This window comes from Bos indicus x Bos taurus, chromosome 4, assembly GCF_003369695.1.
Source record: "Bos indicus x Bos taurus breed Angus x Brahman F1 hybrid chromosome 4, Bos_hybrid_MaternalHap_v2.0, whole genome shotgun sequence".
In the NCBI taxonomy this organism is placed as follows: domain Eukaryota; kingdom Metazoa; phylum Chordata; class Mammalia; order Artiodactyla; family Bovidae; genus Bos; species Bos indicus x Bos taurus.
The window spans coordinates 30726243-30753650 of NC_040079.1; the positions used below are offsets into that span (position 1 = coordinate 30726243).

Consider the following 27408-nt stretch of genomic DNA (forward strand, 5'->3'; position numbering starts at 1 on the left):
ATCTGTTGCTTAAAAAATCAGAGGAACAGCAGGGTAACCTCAGTATAGAATTTTATTAAGTCTGGGTAAATTTAAAATCAAATTGAAACTGTATACAAGAGTCCCATTTTGTCCTAATTCTCTAGAAATACTCTTGTCAGGCATTGTAAAGGAGACTAGTTTATTGAATGACCTAAAATTTTGCTACTTGAGTTGTTGCTCCCAAACAGCTCCTGGCACTTCAGAACCCCATGTGGAGCTCACAGAGGCAATGGGCTTCAATGTGTAATTTCCAATTCTTCATTCATTTTCTAGCCTTCCTATTACTTCTTCGGGCAGCTGAAATGGAGGGGGTCAGGACAAATTTATGTTTGAAATGGATACAAAAGAGCTGGGAAAAGAATTGCAAATCTGAGCAATTCGATGCTTCTGAAGACTTAATATCAGGGCTCACCTTAATGTTGAAATTTCTTTCTCTGTATTCTTTTAAATGTGGCTTGTCTCTGTTCTAGGATGTCTGAGCTTCAGCTGGAAGACTCAAAGGGTGGGGGCAGAAGTGATCTGGAGGATCACTCATTCACACATGAGGTGGTTGATGCTGGCTGTTGGCTAAGATGTCAGCTAGGGCTGTGGGCTGAACACCGACTTGTGACTTGTGACCTCTTTATGTGATCTGAGCTTCTTCGCAATGGAGAGTCTGGTTTCTGAGGGCCAGTGTCCCAAGTGGAGCTGAATGGAAGGTGTGTGCGTGCACATGCATACACACATCACATCCAACTGTTTGTGGACTGTTTATGGACTGCAGTCTGCCAGGCTCCCTTCTGTCCATAGAATTTTCCAGGCAAAGATGCTGGAGTGGGTTGCCATTTCCTCCTCCAGGGGCTCTTCATGACCCAGGGATTGAACCCAAGTCTCCTGCTTTGCAGGCGGATTTTATCTTTTCACCACTGAGTCACCAGGGAAGCCTGATGGAAGATACATCTTTTTTATAATCCAGCCTCAGAAATCAGTGTAACTTTCTGGGCTGGAGCAGCCTCAAGTCTGCCCAAATTCAAGGACTGGGGACATAGACTCCATCTCTTGATGGGAAATCGACCCTAAGCATTCACTGGAAGGACTCTTGCTGAAGCTCCAATATTTTGGCCACCTGATGCAAAGAGCCAATTCATTGGATAAGACCCTGATGCTGGGAAAGATTGAAGGCAAAAGGAGAAGAGAGTGGAGGAGGATGCGATGGTTAAATAGCATCACCGACTCAAAGGACACGAATTTGAGCAGACTCCGGGAGGTAGTGGAGGACAGAGGAACCAGACAGGACTTAGCAACTGAACAGCAACAACAGCCTAATGGGGATTGGAAGTTCTGCATCAGAATATGGGTTTGGGGAATCAGATCAGTAGCTCAGTTGTGTTTGACTCTTTGCGACCCCATGAATTGCAGCACGCCAGGCCTCCCTGTCCATCACCAACTCCTGGAGTTCACTGAGGCTCACTTCCATCGAGTCAGTGATGCCATCCAGCCATCTCATCCTCTGTCGTCCCCTTCTCTTCCTGCCCCCAATCCCTCCCAGCATCAGAGTCTTTTCCAATGAGTCAACTCTTCACATGAGGTGGCCAAAGTACTGGAGTTTCAGCTTTAGGGAAAATAAAGGTTTCAGGTTTGGGGAATATATGAGACCAGAAATATTCCTGTGCTATTTTGGAAAATACAAACTTTCACACTGTGTAAAAAGGCAGATCTAATCACTTAATTATTTTGTCATAGAAAGGATAAACCTGCTTTGAGCAAGCTCATTCATTCACTCTAACTACTCACTGCATATGAATAGTGTAAACAGTGTTACATGACAGCTCTTCATACTCTTGAACTCTGGTACTTTGACGCCCTCTTTTCTTTATTTAAAATTCCCATGGATACACTCTGACTTATCAATGTACTTTAAATGTGATATCCCAAAATGAACACAATATCCCAACATTTCAGGCTAGGTTTTAGTAAATAAAATAAATTGTAAGCCTTTTTAATTCACATTTTACACCGTAGATAGTGTGGTGGTGGTTTAGTCGCTAAGTCATGTCCGACTCTTGCCACCCATAGACTGTAGCCCACCAGGCTCCTCTGTCCATAGGATTTACCAGGCAAGAAAACTGGATTGGGTTGCCATTTCCTTCTCAAGGGGATCTTCCTGACCCAGGGATCAACCTAGGTCACCTGTATTATAGGCAGATTCTTTACCAACCGAGCCACCAAAGAAGCTACTAAAGTAGCCTAAAGGAACTAGCTTTTTAAAGTAAATCACACTCTTATCTTAAATTGGGTACATTGCTAACTAAATCATATTCTACTCTGTTGTGAAAGTTTCAGCTTAAGTGATTCCTATTTTATTTTTTTCTCTTCACTCCCTTCCTTCCTTCCTTCTTCCCTTCTTTCATTCCTTCATTACTTCTCTTCCCTCTTTATTCATTGTTTCCTGAGTTTAAAATGTGAACAAATATTATTTTCTCCTGCAAATGTTCTTTATATAAAATTTAGAACACAATTTACTAATTTAGCCTATCAATTTCTTTATGAGATTATAACACTGTTCTCTCAATAAACCATTCTCTCAGTTCAAATACTTACTGGCTCAATTCTATATACATGGCAGATATAAAACTTCATGGCCATGAAAATTAGCAATGAGAAAAGGGAAAAAAAGCATTCTGTCACTCAAGGAGAAAAATACATAATGAAAACTTAGTAGTAAACACTAGTTTAAATCCTTTTGAAAAAGCCTGCCAGGGCTTGACCTATTTGGATGAATCTTCGAATAATGAAAGTAATGATAAGAACATAAGTGAAAATAGCTGAGAAAAAAGATGTGAAAGGCAAAAGAGGAAAGGAAAAATATACCCAACTGAGTGCAGAGTTTCAGAGAATAGCAAGGAGAAATAAGAAAGCCTTCTTAAGTAAACAACGCAAAGAAATAGAGGAAAACAATAGAATGAGAAAGAGTAGAGATCTCTTTAAGAAAATTGAGATACCAAGGGAACACTTCATGCAATGGGCACATTAAAGGACAGAAATGGCAAGGACCTAACAGAAGCAGAACAGATGAAGAAGAGGTGGCAAGAATATACAACTAATACTACAGTAATTTAAAAATACTCATCATGTGTGTATTACATAAATGATTTCTTGCAACAATGAGCATTGCAGTGTTACTATCCCCATTTTACAACTAACATAACTGAGACAATATTACTCTTCCCATTTTACAACTGACAAAACTGAGCTTTAAGGAAAGGAAATAGCTTGTTCATGATTAAAACAGCTAGTAAGTGGCCCGACTTGGTATTCAACTGTTGACAGTTTTAATCGTATATTGTATACCTTTCTAACTATGTCACGGATTTGCCCTTCTGAAGAATGCAACTGATGTTTTTTTTGCAAATCAGTTGTCTCATAATAACGCAAAGGCTTACAGCGGTGGAAGAATTCTCCAGTTAATTTAAGTGAAAAAAGAAATTTATTGAAAGAATAGAGGTGCTTATATCTGAAAATAAAGGTACCACGGCAGCTCTGGGATCCAGATTTGTTGTTGTTGTTGTTGAGTCCCTAAGTTGTGTCCAACTCTTTTGAGACTCCATGCACGGTAACCCACAAGGCTCCTCTAATTATGGGATTTCCCAGGCAAAAATACTGGAATTGGCTGCCAGTTCCTTTTCCAGGGAATCTTCAGGACCCAGGAACCAAACTTGTGCCTCCTGCATTGGCAGACAGATGTTTTACTGCTGTTTCATTTGGGAAGCTTGGGATCCAGATTAGGAACTAATATAAGGTCTTTTCTGAAGGGAAATACCATCGAGATGAATCTGAGCAAACTCCTTTCTGCACTAGCAGCATTCTACTAAGATTCAAAATCTTCAAGAGAGCCTCACTGACTCTGGTTGGATAATATGCCCACTTTGTGGCTTATGGGAGAATACTGTGATTGACGGGGCTTCCCAGGTGGCACAGTGGTAAACAAACTGCCTGCTAATTCAGAAGATGCAAAAAACATGGGGTTCCTTGGGTCAGGAAGATTCCATGGAGTAGGAAATGGCAACCTACTTAAGTATTCTTGCCTGGAAAATTCCAAAGGCAGAGAAGACTGGTGGGCTACTGTCCATGGGGTCAAAAGAGTCAGAAAAGCCTGAGCAACTGAATACACATTAATACAGCCCTCCTAAGATTGCCGTAATAGGTTCTGGAAAATGGTGGGCAATTTTCTCAAAGGAAGCAGGATATTATTACCAAGTGAAGGTAGAAGGGTGGTGGGCAGTTAAATATAAAAGATATTCACTATATAACCTTCTAGGTTTGTTGGGGAAATTAAATGAGATAAAAAGTATGAGATGGTTGGGACCTAGTGTTCAAAAAGTAGTCATTGCTATTATAATAGTCATCACTTAAATAAAACTCAATCATCTGTGCCTGACACATCAAACATTAACTAGCTTTTGTATGGGAGAAAGATTTACCCCATGGGAGGCTGATCCACATAGGCCTGAACATTCAGAGTTTTAAGCCAACCAGCTAAGCACTTCATGTGCAGTTAAAGTGAAAGTGTTAGTCGCTCAGTGGTGTTCTACCCTTTTCGAGCCCCTGGACTGTAGCTTGTCAGGCTCCTCTGTCCTTGGGATTCTCCAGGCAAGAACACTGGAATGGGTAGCCATCATGTGCAGAAACACCAGTAACCGTCTCTCTCATTCCTTCCCAAAGTAGTGCCTAGACAAGAACCAGCCCTACCACTGGGGAGGCTAGTCCAAGTAGGCAGTGATGATAGGTTTAGAGCCAGTGTTCTTTCGAGATACTCAAGCAAGACAGTAGAACTGGATGATGCTCAAAGGCACATAAGAGTCCCATTGGGCAGCGTAATCTCAAATACCTGCAAGTGCTAGAAAAGTGGTCCATTGTCATGAAACCAATAAGAATTGCTGGCAGCAATTTGGGGAGAATGTGACTGACCCCAGAGGGCACCTGATACTTTGTTCCAGCCAATGTAGTAAGGAGGGGAAATGCAGGCCCTGACTGATCAGACCACATGATTTTTGAAAGAACTGGAAATCCTGATCCTTAGATGAAGTTAGTTTGCATAGAACTCAAAAAGTTTGTGTGTGTGCTAAGTTATTTTAATCGTGTCTGACTCTGTATAACCCTGTGGACTCCAGCCCACCAGGCTTTTCTGTCCATGGGATTATCCAGGCAAGAATACTGGAGTTGTTGTTGTTCCTGTTCTTTTGCTCAGTTGTGTCTAACCCTTTGAGACCCCATGGACTGCAGCATGCCAGGCTTCCCTGACCTTCACCATTTCCAATACTGGAGTGGTTACCATTTCCATCTCCAGGGGATCTTCCCAATTTAGGGATCGAACCTGGGTCTCTTATGTCTACCTGCATGGCAGGTGGGTTCTTTACCACTAGGGCCACAAAAGGTTTAAAAAAATACTTTGTAATTTAACACTGGGCAGGTCAAATAAAACCCATTTGTTGGTTAAATTTGCCACATGGTGGTCTGTTTGCCATTTCTATTCCAAAAAGGTTATCAGCCCATAACTACGTGGTCGGTAAATAAGTTCTCTTTGCTCATAGTTGTGCACTACATGGGTTGCTGCAATTTCTACATTAATTTCTCACCCATGCTACCATTCATAGCTGTTCATATTAGCATGGATTCAATTATAGAGGAGAGGTGTTGGGGAGAAGGCAAGAAGAGCTTTGGGAAGAATTTTATTCAGGCAATGACACACTACTGTACCTATTCCTCAGGCTTAGACTACGAAGCTTAACTACCTCCGGACACCCAGGCTGAAGAGGGTGCCTGCACGTGGCCCTTGGAAAAAGGAGAAAACCAGAACTCTGTCCCCATTCCCCAAGACTCTTCACATGATCACGCCACAAAATACTTGTTGAGTTGACAGCTGGGATAAGAGACACATTATTATGTTTGGTTTTTCTTTTATGACATTTCCTTCCTTCCTTCTTTGTTGGGCTTCTCTCTGTGAAGCTATTCTGGGGAACTTCTGCTTTCTGAATAAGAGCTCTGCTGGATTTTTATACGGTGATAAACACCCAAGGCTTAGATTTTTGCAAACTGCAAGATTTAGCTTCTGGGCAATTTTCTGCCAATAGCTGGGCATTTCCAAATGACACTGCAGTATCTAGAAGGGTCAAAGAATATTAGACATCTTTTTCAGCAGAGCTTTATCTTATGCTGCGTTGCTTCACAGAACCTAGCTTACTACTGGTCACAGAATAAATGCTTCTTGATTTATAATAGGAGTGACCCTAAATAAAGCAGAAATATAAGACCATATCAACAGGGTACCTTGAAAATTCATAAAGATATCTACCTGTAAATATCTTCTCATCAAATTATTAAGGTACTTAAAAGTTACATCATTAGTCACCCTTATGGACTTTCTTCTGAAGACACAGTGTAATTATCACCAAGAGAAACGTGCTTTATTCTGTTAGTTACCATTACTTTAAAACAATAAAATAATTGTAAAATAATGAGTAAAATTAAAAATGGAGACCAAAGACCCACTCAGGACAATGGCTGCTTAAGGCATGAGAAGGACCCTGGGACTCTAAAGGGTAGGTGGTGTTTACCAAGAGACAAGACGAAGCTATCAGCGGGGAAGTTGTGCTGGTGAACATTTTTCTCCTATTGAATGTTTGTCATGATTTTTGGTCTTAGCATAATTTCCAATTGTGGTGCTGGAGAAGACTCTTGAGAGTCCCTTGGGCTGCAAGGAGATCAAACCAGTCAGTCCTAAAGGAAATCAACCTTGAATATTCATTGGGAGGACTGATGCTGAAACTGAATCTCCAATACTTTGGCCACCTGATGCAAAGAGCCAACTCTTTGGACAAGACTGGTGCTGGGAAAGATTGAAGGCAAAAGGAGAGGGGGGCGACAGAGGATGAGATGGTTAGATAGCATGGACTGACTCAATGGACATGAGTTTGAGTAAACTCTGGCAGATAGTGGAGAACAGAGAAGCCTGGCATGCTGCAGCCCGTGGGGTCGCAAAGAGTCAGACATGACTTAGTGACTGAACAGTAGCAACGACATCGTTTCCAGTAGATCTCAAAGCTTCAGAAAATTTACCAAGGTCCAGGTTATAACTCCAATTACTTCAAGGAGAACAATTTGCAACCTACAGGGTAGATGAGAAAGAAAGTGTAATATATATGTGTAATATATATTATATATATATATATATGTGTATATATATATATATATATATATATGTTGCATCCTCTAGTTTGTAATCAGTGTAGGGTTGAAACTGTTGAGGTTTTCAGCCTCTTTCACAGATGTCACCTTCAGTAAACTCCGCATATAAAAGAAGAAAAGGGTCAAGTGTACTTCCAACTTTAAATGGGTGTCTTGAGTGTTCTTAATTTAATAGAGTATCTAAAGAACATTTTGAGAAATCTGAGTAGGAGGTGCACTGCAGCCACATAAATACACTTGTCACATTGCAATGGAAGCTGATTGCTTAAGTGGTTTAATAGTACTCGTAAACATTATCAGCACATCTGTCACATCTCATTATGAATTATGCTTTGTTTCTCCAGTTCTAAAATTACCCATTTGAGGTTCCCTAATAACCCCAGAGTGACCATTTTCTGCTGTTAGATTTCTGTCTTCTCCCTGTGTGAACGCTCAACTCTCACCCTGGGTTTATTGTCTTGAGAACAAATCAAATGAATAACTAACTGACCAAAACTGACAGGTTTTATAATACTGTAAACATACACACTTAGTTAAAGAGTTCAATAACTTTCTGGATGTGCGTTTTTTTTAATTTGCATTTATTCTTTGTGGCATTTTTTCCCTGGGCCATAAGTTTTTATTTCTCCAGTTTCTTCTGGGGTATCTTTTTCTTCTGTTCAACCTCCTCCGGTTTAGGAACAATCTGTTCTTTTTCACTAAGGAAAGTCTCAATGTGGCAGGGAGAGCTCATGTAGGGACTGATCCGACCATGAGCTCTGTAAGTCCTGCGGTGCATCTCGAGAGCTTTGTTCACCAGGATGTGCCCAGTGCCCAGAGAATCGATATCTAAGCCTTTAAATTCAGCATTACTGTCTGCATTTTTGAGCACGTGCAGTAAAAATTCAGCACTCTTTGGGCCACCAGCCCTTTATCCAGCACCAGTTTAGCCTTGGCTTACCTATCAACGGCACCACTGTAATGATGAAATGGTACACATTGCTTCTTTAAAGTGACATCCTTCAGATACTTGGTAGCTTTCTGGATATGCATACCCTTAATGGCCAGGATGGTTTCACAAGTGTTCTTCAGGTGAACATGAAGATTGAACCTCTTGAATTGCATGATTTGGTGGGGGTTTTTGGGTCAAATGAATAGCACACTATTTTTAGAGGTCACCTCGGGCTGCTTCCCAGGTGGCGCTAGTGGTAAAGAACCTGCCTGCCAATGCGTCAGACATAGAGATGTGGGTTCAGTTCCTGGGTTGGGCAGATCCTGTGAAGGAGGGTATGGCATCCCACTCCAGTATTCTTGCCTGGAGAATCCCATGGACAGAGGAGTCTGGTGGGTTCGCAAAGTGTTGAACACAACTGAAGTGACTTAGCACATGTTATCAGGTCGCTTACTGGAAAAGCTCTGGATGTGTATTTTTTAAGCAAACATATTTTGAGTATTTCAGAGTTGCACCATCGGGTTTTACTGGAGCATACGCGTGTATGAGATACAAGATAGAAGTCTATTCCAAGTCACAGTGGAGCTCTGCTCTACACCTGGATGCTTGTTGATGGACATGGAGCTCACAAGTGGGACTGTTGGAACGTCTTGATGGAATTTGCCAATATCATTATACTACAGTTGTAAATGAAAGGTAGCCTGGAATAAGACACGTATCAAATATGTGCACTAAGACTATATGTCAGCAGAGCATATTGTTGGACAGAACATGTCCAACCCAACGTTATGACTATTGGCAAATGCTCTATGAGTGACGAAGTAAACTTTAGGATCCCAAGATATATACACATGACTGAATAAATTACTGTTTGGTGCAATTTGTATTTCTTTAATGACAAATGTTAAATGATCAATTATTAATTGTCTAATAAATCAATGAATTAAAATGGTAAATTGTAATTATCATTAAATAATACCTTATAGTCAATAATTTTACTCAGAAGAAGAATAAAAAATTATAAATGAATTTATACTATACCTAGAAGTTTATAGAAACATTTCATTCACTCACAGCCATAGAATGACATAGCCACAGATCATGAGTCATGAAATTGTCGATTTCATAGATTTAGACAGTCAAGTGTTGGCAGTTTCATCTAGCTCAGCCTAAGAGTTGAGAAGGCCAAAACTCCAAATGATTAAATGATTTATATAAGCTCATACAGTTTGCACTGACAGAGCCCCCTTTGATCCAGTTTGTCTATGTGCACCTCTCTTGGCCATTCGACTTTCAGTGTTCAGTCCTGTCCAGCGTCTCCGTGACAGCTCCAGCTACCTGGCAGTTATACCACAGTCAGAGGCACCTGAACACAGAAGCACGCTCTGGTGGGACACAGGGATGCACTGCAATCTATTTCATGCCTGAATCACTCCAGTCGGCATCAATCAATTTTCCTCCCTTTCAATAAGGTCTTGTCCTTGGTTATACATCCCGAGTGAACAATGAAGCAGTCAAGAGGAGAACTTACCCCACTTTCTTTAGAAACTAACTGACTAGTATATTAAGGAGTATATATAGGAGCAAACTAACCAAGTCCATTAAAAGACAGAGCTCATACACACATCTTTTATATGCCAATAAAATTGATTTTAATTAGTGTTCTAGATGTGCTCACCGAAACATTGAACTATTGTATGGTACATATATCTCCCCACTATGCCATGGTATTTGAAGCAAGGAACAAAAATAGCCTTGGGTCTTATCATAATTCATTTCCTTATTTTACTATAGGTTTGAATTCATTTGCCATAGCCACCTTCCGTGTTTGCTTCTTTGCCCTAGTAGTTCAAAATGCATGATATTAAAATAAATTAATTTGAGACTGAAATTAGAAAGAATAAAATTGTTTTGTTTTCCTCCTAGGAGATTCAGGTATATATGTATTATAATTTCTTTCCCTTCCTTTTCTTTCCAACAGTCTCCTGTATATGCAGCATTTTAGTGATTGTTTTATTTTGAACTAATAAACAAAGACCTAATTTGGCACAGGTTAGTGTCTCCCCGGTGGAAAGATGTTAGATCATGTCAGTCATGATTTCATTTTCTGAAAACAACTTTACAGATCCATTTCTATTCTGCAGTGGCTACTATCATCATTTTCTTTCCTTTATCTCACTAAGATTTTTATCTCTTGGTATTTGTAAGGAACAAAAAATAAATGTTTCCATTAAAAAAATTCATTTCAACTGTAACATGAGGAAATAATAGGCTTTTGAAAATCCTACAAAGATATAACGTTTATTTTAGTTCTCCTTTCGTTTTTACATCTAGCCCGACAGAACTAGTATTGCAGAGCTAGATGTAAAAAAGAAATAAGAAACTAAAATAAATGTTATTATTTTTTTTTAAAAGGATATTAAGCCCAGAGCCTAAATAGGGTACGTATTTTATTTCATGATTGTAAGAACATCAGATAAGTTGCCAGATGGAATGTTGATTTCATTAATATAGTTTCCAAATTAATATAGTCATGCTATCATGATAGCTGATAATATGGAATTACATGGATGTGACTTGAATTGGAAATAACATCTAAAGCAAGATTTGGCAAACTACAGCCCATGGGCCAAAATCAGCCTGCTGCTTGTATTTGTAAAGAGACACACTTATTGGTTTGTGTGTATTGTCTATGGAAGCTTTCGTGCTACAATAGAATTGAGGAGTTACAACAGAGATCATATGACCCCAAAGCTGAAAATATTTACTATCTCATCTATTTATCCTCTTAACTCCAGATCTATAGCAAAAGTATTTCAAAAGAAATCCTATGAAATGACTTCAAGGCAGAAGATAAAGATGCAACCCTATTTTACATCTAAATTAAAAGGCAGGTAAGAAATCTTCCTAAGGTCATGGCTAAACTGGCATTCTTTTAAAATATTTGCAATTCAAAGAAAATTGCTAAGAAGAAATGGGCGAGTGTATGAAATGAGGCAGTCAGTAGAGCATTGCTTTATAAATAATCTTATTGGACACACTCATCTTTCAGTCAATAGTTTCAAGGAGTGGTATGCTTTACTGAAAATACTAAACTAATAAAAATTGTAAACTTTGGTGATAAAGTTACAAATTCCTTTATTCTAACATAAAGCTCCCTGCTAACTTAATTGCCCACTGATTTTGATACCAATGTATTAAGGCATTTGTTTTGTTTATTCCAAGTCTTCAGAGAAGTTGGAGCTTGTATTAGTCAAGATAGATTAGGTTATGGTGCAGCAATAAACAACTTACTTCCAAATGTTAGTGGGCTCAAAACAAAGGTTTAAACCCTGTTGAAAGTGCACCATACATCACGTGACCCCACCCAGGTTCTTGTCCTCCATGTGATGGTTCAGCGTTCCATCTCCGTATCAACACATGCTACCATGATTACAGCAGCCAAGGAAGAAAGTTCTGAAATGTCTCCAATGGCAATTAAATGTGTCTGCCCAAAGAAGACACATGTCACCTGTCAGTTCAGTTCAATTGCTCAGTCATGTCCGACTCTGTGACGCCATGGACTGTGGTACTCCAGGCCTCCCTGTCCATCACCAACTCCCGGAGTGTACTCAAATTCACGTCCATTGAGTTGGTGATGCCATCCAACCATCTCATTCTCTGTTGTCCCCTTCTCCTCCCACCTTCAATCTTTCCCACCATTAGGGTCTTTTCAAATAAGTCAGCTCTTTGCATCAGGTGGCCAAAGTATTGGAGTTTCAGCTTCAGTATTAATCCTTCCAATGAAGACTCAGGACTGATCTCCTTTAGGATGGACTGGTTGGATCTTCTTGCAGTCCAAGGGACTCTCAAGAGTCTTCTCCAACACCACAGTTCAAAAGCATCAATTCTTTGGCACTCAGCTTTCTTTATAGTCCAACTCTAACATCCATACATGACTACTGGAAAAACCATAGCTTTGACTAGACGGACCTTTGTTGGAAAAGTAATGTCTCTGCTTTTTAATATGCCATCTAACTTGGTCATAACTTTCCTTCCAAGGAGTAAGCATCTTTTAATTTCATGTAATTGAAATTAAATCACCATCTGCAGTGATTTTGGAGCCAAAAAGATAAAGTCTCTCATTGTTTTCATTGTTTCCCCATCTATTTGCCATGAAGTGATGGGATCGGATGCCATGATCTTTGTTTTCTGAATGTTGAGCTTTAAGCCAACTTTTCCACTCTCCTCTTTCACTTTCATCAAGAGGCTCTTGAGTTTTTCTTCACTTTCTGCCATAAGGGTGGTGTCATCTGCATATCTGAGGTTATTGATATTTCTCCTGGCAATCTTGATTCCAGCTTGTGATTCATCCAGCCCAGGTTTCTCATGATGTACTCTGCATATAAGTTAAATAAGCAAGGTGACAATAGAAAGCCTTGACGGACTCCTTTTCCTATCTGGAACCAGTCTGTTGTTCCATGTCCAGTTCTAACTGTTGCTTCCTGACCTGCATACAGATTTCTCAAGAGGCAGGTCAGGTGGTCTGGTATTCCCATCTCTTTCAGAATTCTTCACAGTTTATTGTGATCCACACAAAGGCTTTGGCATAGTCAATGAAGCAGAAATAGATGTTTTCCAGGAACTCTCTTGCTTTTTTAATGATCCAGCGGATGTTGGCAATTTGATCTCTGGTTCCTCTGCCTTTTCTAAAACCAGCTTGCACATCTGTAAGTTCATGTTTCACGTATTGTTGTACCCTGGCTTGAACACATCACCCGTGTTCATATTCTGTTTCCAAAACTAAGTCATATGGCCGTTTCTAAGCTTAAGGTGAAAGTGAAAGTGTTAGTTGCTCAGTTATGTCCAACTCTTTGCCACCCCATGGACTGCAGCCCACCAGGCTCCTCTGTTCATAGGATTCTCTAGGCAAGAATACTAGAGTGGGTAGCCAATCCCTTCTTCAGGGGATCTTCCTGACCCAGGGATCGAACTCATGAAAGGCTAAATATACTCCTGAGGAGTATAATTACCCCCATGTATCCAGAATGAAGATAGGAAATTTTGAGAAGCAGCACAATAGTAGTTTTCCATATTTTCCCTCAAATTCCTCTCACCAACTCCCAGGAGTGTCTTCAGAATATCACATATTTAGCCTTTCATGAATAAGAATGAATCGGTGGGGAACCTGTTGGTATTCAAAGTATATGCATGTAGGTTGATGGTACTGTTGCAGAGGTTAAACTAGATTTCTGAATTCTTGGTTGTTATGAATTTCATTTTCATCCCACTAGTCTGCTTCCTTTAGTAACCAGTGTTTGATAGAAAGCAAAGGCCCTTTTCTGACTGGGTTCCCAGTGAAACAACTAATTTGAAATAAAACTATTATTGTACACCTACAAACCCAGCTTCAATGAAAAGCAAAACAAAACAAAACTGAACTAATTGCTTCTCACTCTGAATTCCACACAAAGAACATTCCAAATCATTTTTCCCTTGTCCTTCAACCCAGGGTCAACTCTAAAAGCCATCTCTCCATTTCCTTCTTGGCTAACTCAATTCCTTCTTATCCTCTGTATGTAGGAACATAGGTCAACATTTTTGCTCCAGTGGCTTTGTTGTAACTCACATTTTTCCTTTGTTTTTTCTCTGTGAACATTTTTGTCTCTGCTGCTCTCATGGATCGACAGTTGGGTTACAGACCACGTATCTACACCCTAACCCTTCCCAGGTGGCTCAGTGGTAAAGAATCTGCCTGCCAATGCAGGAGGTGTAGAGACTTGGGTTCGATCCCTGGATGGGGAAGATCCTCTGGATCTTCCAGGCAACCCATTCTTGCCTGGAAAATCCCATGGACAGAGGAGCCTGTAGGGCTACAGTCCATAGGGTCACAGAGTTGGACACGACTGAGCACAGCACAGCACAACCCTTACCCCAGTGTGATGGTGTTTGGAGGTGGGGGCCATTGCAAGATACCTAGGTCATGAGAGTGAAGCTCTCATGAATGGAACTAGTGTTCTCATATGAAGGGGCCAGAGATATAACTCACTTATCCTTCTGCTATGTGAGGGTACAGTGAGAAGTCAGCCATCTGCAATGTAGGTGAGAACACTCACCAGAACCTGACCTTGTGGGCTCCATAATCCCAAACTTACAACCTCCAGAACTGTGAGAAATAAACGTTCGTTGTTTAAGTAACCCAGTCTATGATTATTTGTTCTGGCAGAATGAACTGACTAAGGCTGCTTTATCACAAATATCATGAACTTCCCTGTAGCTTATACAATAAAGAATCTGCTTGCAATGCAGGAGACCTGGGTTCTCTCCCTGGGTGGGGAAGATCCTCTGGAGAAGGGAATGCAACCCACTCAAGTATTCTTTCCTGGAGAATTCCATGGACAGAGGAGCCTGGTGGGCTACAGTCCATGGGGTCACAAAGAGTCAGATATAACTGAGCGACTAATGGCACCCCACTCCAGTACTCTTGCCTGGAAAATCCCATGGACAGAGGAGCCTGGAAGGCTGCAGTCCATGGGATCACTGAGGGTCGGACACGACTGAGCGACTTCACTTTCACTTTTCCCTTTCATGCATTGGAGAAGGAAATGGCAACCCACTCCAGTGTTCTTGCCTGGAGAATCCCAGGGACAGGGGAGCCTGGTGGGCTGCCGTCTATGGGGTCACACAGAGTCAGACATGACTGAAGCGACTTAGCCATAAGCACATACATATATCATAAATGTATAACATCATATAATATTCATGAGATAATGTTAGTCTTCTCACACACAATAGGAGAAAAGCTATTCATAATGGTCATTATATTTATGACATCACTTTTAGTAAGATTTTGTTAGAACAATGGGTGATTTTAATTTTGGAGTTTTTTCTTTTCTATAGTACAGATGGAAATAATGGATGGTGGGCTCTGTGTACCAAACTTTTTAAAACTCTCTGTGCCTATCCCTACCCATTCATACATGTTTGTAGTGTTCATAAAACTTTCCTTTCCCCAAATCTCTTATGTTTTTCTCTGATATGATGAATTTTTGTTTGATTCTCTTCATGTATACACATTGTAAAATGGTCCTCAGTTTCCTTCACATTAAATTTCTTTTCCTAAAAATAGCAAATGAAAATGCTGACTTAAAAATAATCATTGCCATGTATGGACTAAAGGTTAATTCTGGAATTCCACAGCATATGCAATTCCCTATGCTTTAAATTGAGATCTCTCACAAAAAATAAAAAAGACATTTGAGTTCTTTTGGTCAGTAGGGTCCTCAGTTGTTAGTAAGTCTTACTATATTTGGTTTAATTTCTCACTTTACGGATCATACATGGGACAGAGCCCACAGTAATTGTATCTCTATTCTGCTGTTTAGTTCTCAGCACTTCAGTATCAACTGAGGTCCCTCATTAATCTCATATATCCCTTTCCCAGTATCCAATTTGGAAAGGACTAGCCCATCTGAAACTAAAAATAGCTATCAGTTGATTAATATCTTGCAGATGTCTGAAGGGGCAGTAAGTACAGCCCAGCTTCAAAATGGTGTCCAGAATTCATAAGTCTTTGTCTTGCCATTAGAGCAGATCAATGACCATCACGTGGGCAATGATCATAGGCCTGACAGTTTCTATTAACACTGGGTGTTATAGATGATGTCCTCTCGCACCCAAATATTCATGTGATTCACAGTTGGCATCTTGCTGAAGATTAATGGCGCAATGTGAAATGATGGGTTTCTGATGGATTTCACTGATGACTGTTTTTTGACTATTTCACTTAACATTCTTCTTCAGCTGGAAATTCACCGGCTTGAATCACTGAACTCATTCAGTACAACAGTTTAAATTTTCACACATTTACCAGCCATATCTTTTTAAAACTTTCTTTCCTCTAAAACTGTGAATCAAAGAAATAATTTTTCCCCCTCATCTAGCCAATGGAAATTGTTCTTTTGTAGGTATAAATTGTTGGCTGTTTCAAGTTTCAATTCACTATAGGGTATACTTTACAATGTAAAAAATTTGTATAACATACTAGTCATAGGGTAGCCATAAAGTCCCATTCTTAATCATTTGAAGGAATATGAAAGAAAACAAGACAACAATGAGAAAAAGAACATTTTCGACATTGGAATTGAGTGTTCAACAAAAATAAAAACAGAAGTTTAAAATTAAACCAAACCTTTTAGTAAAACTTGAAGATTTTAGTTCTGGCTTACTATCTTTTACAGTACTCTTTGTTTTATGATGCTTGTTGGCTAATTTCGATATAACCACATATGATATTCTGGCCTCTCATTTCCTTGACTCTCAATAATGTCCTTCATATAACTCAGTCACTTACTCCCATATTTACACCTGGATATTGAATTCTCTCTCTCTCTCTCCTGGATGATACTTCTTACCCTCACCTCTTCTTCACATGGCCAATTCTGCTTCCACTACCCTCATTTTGCGATGAAAACCTTGATTCTTATTTTATGGATTACAGAAACAGACTAAAAAACCCCTTCCCCAAACTACATGACTCCCTCTACTCATGTGCATCATCACAACCTACCTCCTGTCTTCCCATCATCACTATGGATCCATCATTCCCATCATCACTGTGGATCCATCGCTCTGGCTCCTAATTGAACAGCTATTTCTGTTGAGCACTACCTCCCATCCTCTCTCACCTAGTTAGTTGCTTTGACTGTCATGTCCCCTCTCTCCCATCCATTTTCCCTCTCTGCTATATCATTACTTTAAATCTAAAATGTGTTGTTATTTCTCCTTGTTAACAGAAACAACCATCTCTTAACCCTACTTCCTCTCCCAATGACTGTCTTTTTAAAACAAAGCTTTTCAAAAGTGTCGTCTATAATCTAATCCATTTCTTCCCACTATAACTTTAACTATAGTTAAACCCGCTATAAATAGGCATTTTTTTCCTTCCATGCTACGAAAAGTTTTCTTGTTATGGTCACCAACAACCTCCCCATCCACTCAATGAGCAAATCTCGTTGGGTCTAGCCTCATAATATATCCAAAATTTCATTGCTTTATATCACTTCTATTGCTATCACCCTGGTCAGGTCACCTGGCCTGTAAACCACCTGGATTACTGTAATAGTCTCTCAACATGTCTCCCTGCTTCAACCCCCCATGACAGCCTCTCCCTTATAACACCTGTTTTCAGCACAACAACATGATTTGTTAAAAAGTAAGGTCAGCTCAGCACCATTTAAAATGTTCCAGTGTTTCCTGTCTTCTTCAAAGTAAAAGTTGGTGTCCATATAATAGCTGGTGGGGTTGGATCCCCCTCCTTGACCTCATTCTGCTACTAATCAATCTCTCCTTTGTTCATTTTACACCAGCCTCTTGGATGTTCGTTGAACATTCCAGAGCACTTATGCCTTTCATTTTTCATCCTTGTTTTCTTTTTTGAATTTTCTTAACATATATATTTTATTGAAGTATAGTTGCTTTACAAGGTTTCAGGTGGACAGCAAGGTGATTCAGTTATACATATACACATATACTATTTTTCAGATTATTTTCTATTATCGGTTATTCAGATCAGATCAGATCAGATCAGTCACTCAGTCATGTCCGACTCTTTGTGACCCCATGAATCACAGCACACCAGGCCTCCCTGTCCATCACCAACTCCTGGAGTTCACTGAGACTCACGTCCATCGAGTCAGTGATGCCATCCAGCCATCTCATCCTCTGTCATCCCCTTCTCCTCTTGCCCCAATCCCTCCCAGCATCAGAGTCTTTTCCAATGAGTCAACTCTTCGCATGAGGTGGCCAAAGTACTGGAGTTTCAGCTTTAGCATCATTCCTTCCAAAGAAATCCCAGGGCTGATCTCCTTCAGAATGGACTGGTTGGATCTCCTTGCAGTCCAAGGGACCCTCAAGAGTCTTCTCCAACACCACAGTTCAAAAGCATCAATTCTTCGGTGCTCAGCCTTGTTCACAGTCCAACTCTCACATCCATACATGACCACAGGAAAAACCATAGCCTTGACTAGACAGACCTTTATTGGCAAAGTAATGTCTCTGCTTTTGAATATGCTATCTAGGTTGGTCATAACTTTCCTTCCAAGGAGTAAGAATCTTTTAATTTCATGGCTGCAGTCACCATCTCTAGTGATTTTGGAGCCCAGAAAAATAAAGTCTGACACTGTTTCCTCTGTTTCCCCATCTATTTCCCATGAAGTGATGGGACCGGATGCCATGATCTTCGTTTTCTGAATGTTGAGCTTTAAGCCAACTTTTTCATTCTCCTCTTTCACTTTCATCAAGAGGCTTTTGAGTTCCTCTTCACTTTCTGCCATAAGGGTGGTGTCATCTGCGTATCTGAGGTTATTGATATTTCTCCTGGCAAACTTGATTCCAGCTTGTGCTTCTTCCAGCCCAGCGTTTCTCATGATGTACTCTGCATATAAGTTAAATAAACAGGGTGACAATATACAGCCTTGATGAACTCCTTTTCCTATTTGGAACCAGTCTGTTGTTCTATGTCCAGTTCTAACTGTTGCTTCCTGACCTGCATACAAATTTCTCAAGAGGCAGATCAGGTGGTCTGGAATTCCCATCTCTTTCAGAATTTTCGACAGTTTATTGTGATCCACACAATCAAAGGCTTTGGCATAGTCAATAAAGCAGAAATAGATGTTTTTCTGGAACTCTCTTGCTTTTTTGATGATCCAGCGGATGTTGGCAATTTGATCTCTGGTTCCTCTGCCTTTTCTAAATCCAGCTTGAACATCAGGAAGTTCATGGTTCATGTATTGCTGAAGCCTGGCTTGGAGAATTTTGAGCATTACTTTACTAGCATGTGAGATGAGTGCAATTGTGCAGTAGTTTGAGCATTCTTTGGCATTGCCTTTCTTTGGGATTGGAAAACTGACATTTTCCAGTCCTGTGGCCACTGCTGAGTTTTCCAAATTTGCTGGCATATTGAGTGCAGCACTTTCACAGCATGGTCTTTCAGGATATGAAGTAGCTCAACTGGAATTCCATCACCTCCACTAGCTTTGTTCATAGTGATGCTTTCTAAGGCCCACTTGAGTTCACATTCCAGGATGTCTGGCTCTAGGTGAGTGATCACACCGTCGTGATTATCTGGGTTGTGAAGATCTTTTTTGTATAGTTCTTCTGTGTATTCTTGCCATCTCTTATTATCGGTTATTACAATATATTAACTATAGTTCCCTGTGCTATACAGTAAACCTTTGTTACTTGGTTCATATCTATTTTTAAATTAGAAATACATATATATAAATACTATGTATAATACATATAGTCTCGAAAACATGAATTTTTGCTAAGCTTATGATATTTTGATTCCACTTGTTTGATTTAGTATGAATAGAATGCTAGATTTCTAATGCCCTTTTTTTCTTTATTTTTGCCTAGAATGCATGCCCCTATGTAGTTCACTGGGCTCACTACCTCACTTTCTTCAGGTCTTTGATTAAATATCTCCTTCTTGTTAGAGTCTTTCTTGACCATTGTTTAAGTTTGCCCCCACCCCCTGCCATTCTCTCCACCTCACTCTCTGGCCTAATTTTCTCAACATTTATCATGATCTGGAATAGTGTGTATTTTACCTTATTAAAATCTGGACTCATGTTCCACCACTGCAGTGTTAGCTCAAGGAGGGCAGGAATTCCAGTCATTTGCCTTTGTTACTGTAGCCCAGCCAGACAGCGCCTGGCACAGGGTAGGCCTTTAATAAAATATCTTAAATCATAAATGAATGGTACTTCACACTGCGCTTGGTTGGAATTACATGGCAGATATGACAAAATGACTAAGGCGTTTCTTTAAAAGTGTTTCCTTCCACACTCCAATAGGAAACTCTGTTACAAAACTGATTGGTCAGTTTTGTCAATCATTTATCTGTCTTCCTAGGAACGGAGAAGGCGATGGCACCCCACTCCAGTACTTTTGCCTGGAAAATCTCATGGGCGGAGGAGCCTGGTAGGCTGCAGTCCATGGGGTCGCTAAGAGTCAGACACGACTGAGCGACTTCACTTTCACTTTTCACTTTCATGCATTGGAGAAGGAAATGGCAACCCACTCCAGTGTTCTTGCCTGGAGAATCCCAGGGACGGGGGAGCCTGGTGGGCTGTTGTCTATGGGGTCGCACAGAGTCGGACACAACTGAAGCGACTTAGCAGCAGCAGCAGCAGGAATGGTTTGGTTTCATGAGGGCACATGTGGTGATTTTAAGTTTTATGTTTTTATCACCTGGAAAAAGGGTGTATGCAATAAACATTTTTTGAATGAGTCAATATGTCAATGAACAAAGGATACTTTCGTGGACAGCAAAGACCTAGCTCTTTCTGTGTTCTGTAAGCCAAAACCCTGACTGATGATCGAGGCTCTAACATCTTTTTCAATAGCGTCATGAGGATGATAATGCCTCAAATTACTCTCTGATCATAAAGAACAATTCTATACTTCTCTGAAACTAGTTCAGAAATGAATATTGCAGATAATCTCAGTTGTCCTAGGAATCAGGTGTCTCCAAATGAATTAGATTTTTAAATAAGTAGAAACAGAATTAGTTTTCAAGGTTACCTTTAGTTTCCTTACTTGGTCACAAACCGCTAATGGGTGATTTCCTAACATCATAATCGTCATCATCGTCATTTACACATACCAATCAGAAGCTTTTCAATTTCTTTAGCAAATACTGAACATTTGCTACCCTGGCCTTTTAGACTTTACGGTGATAATGAATTGCTACTATGATACGGAATGGGGTATTTTTTAAATTAAAGAAAAAATCTTTATTGAGATATAATCCCCATACTATGATGCTCAATATTTTGAAGTATACATTTCAGTGCTTTTTTTTTTTTTTTTAGCATAGTCACAGAGTTATACAACCACATCCAGAATTTGAGACTATTTTGACATTCCCCCAAAACTCCAGCACCCAGCCACTCCTCAATCTCTACTCACCTTATCCCCAGGAAACCACTAACCTTCTTTGTGCTTCTGTGCAATTGTCTACTGTAAATGTTTCATATAAATGGAATCAGACTATATGTTGTCTTTGTGACTGGCTTTCCTCATTTATTATAATGTTTTCAAGGATAATTTATATTTTGGCATATATCAGTACTTTATTCCTCCTTATTGCAGAATAATAGTCCATTGTATGGATATACTGTATTTTGTTTAACTGTTCATCAGTTACTACACATTTGGATTGTTAACAATTTTTGGCTGCTGTGAACATTTATATACAGGTTTTTATGTGAACATACATTTTTCATTTTTCTTGTGTTTATACCTAACAGTGGAATTGCTGCATCATGTGGCAACTCTAGTTTTAAAATTTTGAAAACCTGTCAAACTGGTTTCCAAAGTGGCTGTATCATTTTCAATCCCACCAACAATATATAAGGGTTCCGACTCCTCTACATCCTTGCTGATATTTGTTATTGTCTGTTCTTCATTTTCACCTTCCCAGTGAGTATACAATGGTGTATAATTGTGGTTATGATTTGCATTTTTCTGGTGACTAAAAATATTGAGCATCTTTTTGTTTGCTTATTGGCTAAAGAGTGGTATATTCTGAGAAAATTTGTTTTCAGGGAAGGCCTTTCTGAGAACAAGTTATTTTAATAAATGTGAAAATAAGTAGGATTTAGCTGGAATGAGGATGACAGAAAAAATTCTTCATGCTGGGAGCACAGCTGTTCCAAAGATCCTGAGGTTCAAAGGTACTTGATTTTTGGAGGAACTTATAAGGTTAGTGTGACTGGCCAGTAGTGAGTGAGGCAAAATGTGGCAGTGAAAGGTTGAGAGAGACCGGCAAGAAGGAAAGAATTGCAAACACTTCAGAGGACATAATTCAGCAAATTAGTTATTAGCATATAGATTTTTAAGCAGAGAAGTTAAAGAAACAGATTTATGTTGTTAATACTGGATGCTACACAGCACCTAGCATATTGTAGGCACCATTCAAAGTGCTTTATTTGTACATGTATCTGTTACTTTCATGAAAGTGTCAGTGTCTCAGTCATTGCGATCTCATGGACTGTAGCCCGCCAGGTTCCTCTGTCCATGGAATTCTCCAGGCAAGAATACTGGAGTGGGTACCAATTCCATTCTCCAAGGGATCCTCCCGACCCAGGGATCAAACTCTGGCCTCCCACATTGCAGGCAGATTCTTTATGTTTGAACCACCAGGGAAGCTCCATAACTCTATAAGGTAATGTATTATTTTCTTATTGCTGCTATAATAAATTGCTGTAAACGTAGTGGCTTAAAACAATGTGGCTTATTGAACTAAGTGAAAATCAAAGTGTCAATAGTGCTGTGTATCTTCTAGAAGCCCTAGGGGAGAGTCCATTTCCTTGCTTCCTTTCTGTCTGGAGGCTTGACATTTTTGTTTCAGAAGACACATTTCTAGGCTCAGGAACCTGCATCACTCTGACCTGGGCTTTTGTCTTCACATATTCCCCTCTTCTAGGGAGAAATTATTCTTCCATCAAGGTACGTGCTATTATTTTCTGCAAAGTAACTTGTTTACAGTCACATAGATAGAGCATCAGGATTTAAACTAGAGGTCTGATTCCAGAGACCACTTTGTGTCTCATAGTTACTAGATTTTCACCAGTGTATAAGTATTTCTTTCCAATGCTAATGCTCTATTGAACTCTGCATCAGAATATAGTTAATATAATTGATGTGATTCTTCTGTGTTCTTGTGGGTGAAGCTCAATATATCTGGTTCCTTTTAAACTTGTGGGCTTTTATCTTCCGGTTTTTATAAATGCTCTCCTATGTGTTAACATTGGTATTTTTCTTTCACCTTTTCAAAAAGCTGGCTATTCCATCAAAAACTCTAAATGGTAGGTTGCTGCCTGTTATTACAGAAAAGGAAATTTGACCTTTGTGAGAGTCAGCTGTTATGAATATCCTAATATAATCATCAGTCTGCACAAATTAGTATAGTGAGGAAATATCCAGGATAGTTCTGTCATCTTTGGCCACTTAAAACTCTCCAAAGCTAAATGTTGATGAATAATTTCTGTCTCAGAGGTTTTTTTGTTTGGAAGACTTAATGGAGAGAAAAGTATGTAAAATCATTTTATAAGTATGTAAAATCATTTTACAGTATGTAAAAATCTGTACAGATTTATTACAGATATGGAAAGACATCCTATTCCTTGTCTGTTAAACCCTGAATATGGTGAATAATAGCAGTTTTAAAGTTTGCAGTTTCTTTAAGTCTTGTCAGTTATCCTATGGGATAACTATTCATTTTATGAATTGAATAGAAAATGTAGCTTACAATGTGAAGTTTAATATCTGAATTTGTATGCTTTCACTTAACTGCTGTTGGTAGAACAGTTACGTTTGTCTTTTGGGGAAAAATTTGCCAGAATTTTCCTTCCTCTGTAATTCAGGCTTTCTAATTTATGATAATCATGTTCAAAATAAATACAGCTTTTTATCATTTGAGGGAATCAAGTATTGGAAAAGACCCTGAGGCTGGGAAAGATTGAGGGCAGGAAGAGAGGGGGTCGATAGAGGGTGAGATGGTTGGATGGCATCATCGACTCAATGGACATGAGTTTGAGCAAATTGGGGGAGATAGTGAAGGACAGCGAAGGCTGGTGTGCTGCAGTCCATGGGGTCACGAAGAGTCGGACATAACTTAGCAACTGAATAACAACAAGTACTAGAACCAGCAAATATGTCCTTCATTAATACACAATGTCTTATATCATACTGGAACAAATCTTTGCTTTATGAATTGTTAACTAGAACTCTCCTAAATTGTACATATATTAAGATGTGTTCTGAAAATAAGAATTTTCTGTAAAATGAAACATATATCTTTAGTACTGAACATGTTGATCATACTGTGAATTAAAAGTCTTTGTCTGTAATGGGAAAATGTACCCTTAATAACAGCAAAGGTGTTTACAGATTCACATCTAACTCTTGCCAGTATGTAAAATGATTTAAAATATGACTGAGATCTTGGTGAAAAAGAGGATGACTGAAGCTTCTTAACTGTTGTATTTCTATTTTTTAATTGGGCTTCCCAGGTGGCTCAGTGGTAAAAAATCCATCTGCCAATGCAGGAGATGAAAAAGACTCAGGCGAGATCCCCTGGAGGAGGAAATGGTAACCTGCCCCAATATTCTTGCCTGGAAAATTCAATGGCCAGAGGAGCCTGGAGGGCTACAGTTCATGGGGTCGCCAAGAGTTGGACACAACTGAGTGACTGAGTGCAACATACTATCTTTTTGATTAGTTTCCTTGTAAGCAAAAAGGCCATACTGAGATGACACACCAGCTTACACCATCTTGTCTGGTTCATTTTTAAGGCACAGGATGGGGCAGGGGTACTTTTAGCGGTTTCCTGTAAGTGTGGTTCTCTCTTTCCTCTGCCTCACTGCATGCTTGGGTGGAGCACAATTCAGAGGTTTTTGATACTGTAGCACCAGCTGGGACTAAGAGTGTGGAAAACTAGATTTCAGACTCAGCTCTGCCTTAAATATGACCTAGGGCCAATCATGTGGGCTTCCCTTGTGGCTCAGACAGTAAAGAATCCGCCTGCAATGCGGGATACCTGGGTTTGAACCCTGGATTGGGAAGATCCCCTGGAGGAGGGCATGGCAACCCAATCCAGAATTCTCTCCTGGGAAATCCCCATGGACAGAGAAGCCTGGCGGCCTATAGTCCAGGGGGTCGCAGTGAGTCGGACAGGACTAAGCACGGGGCCAATCACATGGGCTTCCCAGGTGGCTCAGTGGTAAAGAACCCGCCTGCCAATTCAGGAGATGCGGGTTTGATCACTGGGTTGGGAAGATCCCTGGGAGAAGGAAATGGCAACCCATTCCACTATTCTTGCCTGGAGAATTCCATGGACAAAGGAGCCTGGCGAGCTACAGTCCTTGGGGTTGCAGAAGAGTTGGATGTGACTCTGAGACTAAAAAACAACAAGGGCCAATCATGGAGCCTTTGGGGGAACTAATTTGCTAAATTACAACCTGGAAGAACTGGACTGGGTGATTCTGAATGTATCTTCCTGTACAAAGTGTGCACATTATAAAAGTAATAAGCAGCAACATAATTTTCTAGGAATTGATGATATAACGCAGATTGACACTGTCCAGGGATGGCCAGCACAGGGCCATTTCCACTTTGCATTCCTAGGCTTGGAAAGCCTTTGCCCAGACACTGAAGTCTTACCTCTCCCCAGCTGAAACCCATGTTTTCTTTTTTTTTTAATTTTTGACTGTGCTGGGTCATTGCTGTGCTCAGGCTTTCTCTGGTTGTGATGAATGGGGGCCGCTCTCTAGTGGTGGTATGTGGGCTTCTCATTGTGGTGGCTTCTCCTGTGGATCGTGGGCTCTAGGGTAGGGGCTTCAGTAATTGTGGCACATGGGCTTAGTCGCCCTGTGGCATGTGTGATCTTCCCGCATCAGGGATCGAACTTGTATTCCCTGCATTTGCCGTAAGATTCCCTGGACCTCCAGGGAAGTCCCCACATTTTCTTTGAACTATGTTTTCTCATATCCTCTTTGTTTTACCTTCAAACCAAATTTAAGCCCTTTCTGGTCACTGAACAAATCAGCCTTCTTCCCATTGTTTTTTTTTTATTTCTATAAGATGGAGAAAGTAGAATAAACAAGTTCTTAAATCCCTACATTTCTTACATGCACAACTATGTGGACCCCATAAGGCTAGAAAACCCTGTTTGTTTGTTTGTTTTATTTTACTGACTCTGATTTTTGGCTTCTTTTGTTCATAATTCCTCGTTTTCCCCTACCTTTCTATGACCATATGTGGGGGATGCCTCTTTTCTCTCTCTCTTGCTATACATTTTCTGTATCAGCCAGTTAACCAAGTCAAGTGTCTTACCCTTTTACAAATTAGCACATTTCAGCAGCTTCTTCTCTGAAGAAGACATATTTGTGCAATGACTGCTAGCAAATTTAATGGCATAAAAAGGGCTTATACTCACTCATTTCTACATATTTTATGGATTTTGCTATTAAGATTATTACAGCTTAGAATTGAAAGGCTTAATGGTCAAGTTCCTTGTATTTCTTTAATGAATTCTAATTAAACATCTCATCTGAAATAGCAAGAGTAATCATCTTTTTAATATTCAGTGCCAGAAAAATTTAAATCAGTTGAAAATACCATGTTTGTAAAGTTTAGAAACTTTCCTAAGATTAGAATGTATCTGTTTCTGCTATGTTAACATAGCCTCAATTCTGTTCCAATGATAATTCATAATTCATAAATACAAAATTTAAACTAAAGAATAATATTTTTCTTTGGTGAAACCTGTCTTGGCATTTAAGAGGTATATTGTGGACAAAGCCTTGTTGCTCAGCGTGGCCCTTGAACATATGCATCATTCAAGAGCTTATCAGAAATGAAAAGTTAAAGACTAATAAATCAGATTCTGCATTTTACAAATATCCCTAAACAATTCTTATGCACACTAATGTTTGAGAAACATTGCTGTAGAAGGATTAATATGAAAAAAGACTAGAATAAAATATCCATATAGGTATGAAAATATAAATAACGTGTGTTTCATTGGTTGATTTCCCAAACTTCCAGGGAAATTAGACTTATGTTAAAGTGTCTGCCTGCAATGCAGGAGACCTGGGTTCGATCCCTGAGTTGGGAAGATCCCCTGGAGAAGGAAATGGCAACACACTCCAGTACTCTTGCCTGGAAAATTCCATGGATGGAGGAGCCTGGTGGGCTACAGTCCATGGGGTTGCAGAGTCGGACACGAGTAAGTGACTTCACTTTGACTTTACATACATAAAGAGCACACAGTTTAAAACACACACAGCATTTTCATTACAAATAATCCCAACTGTCTCCAAAGAAAATTGAAATCCAGAGGTAGCACTATTTACAGGTTTTCATTTGACCAAAGTATGTGATAATAATTTCAAACAAAACACTAAAAGTCCTCATGCTTGGGAGGTGCTATATAAGGAAATTTGCTTTTCTATGCTTTGTTAAAATAAGTAAGGTAAGTAATATGGTGTGCAGAACATCCCACAGTTTTAAAAGCAAGTTGCCTTTATTCTAACTTCATGTGTTTATCTGTGCTGTGACCCCCAATTCCACTAAGGGAGTTTTCACAAAGACTTAATCACACTGTTCTTTGTGTCTCCCACCTAATTATAATCACACTACCGTATTCAGTAGAGGGCTAATTGTTTCAAAATAGAGTTCTG

At 39.7% G+C, this 27408-nt stretch overlaps 1 pseudogene; it reads right to left on the bottom strand.

Moving 5' to 3' along the window:
• Positions 1 to 7362: 7362 nt before the first annotated feature.
• LOC113890887 lies at positions 7363 to 8796 on the bottom strand (annotated as a pseudogene).
• Positions 8797 to 27408: the final 18612 nt, after the last annotated feature.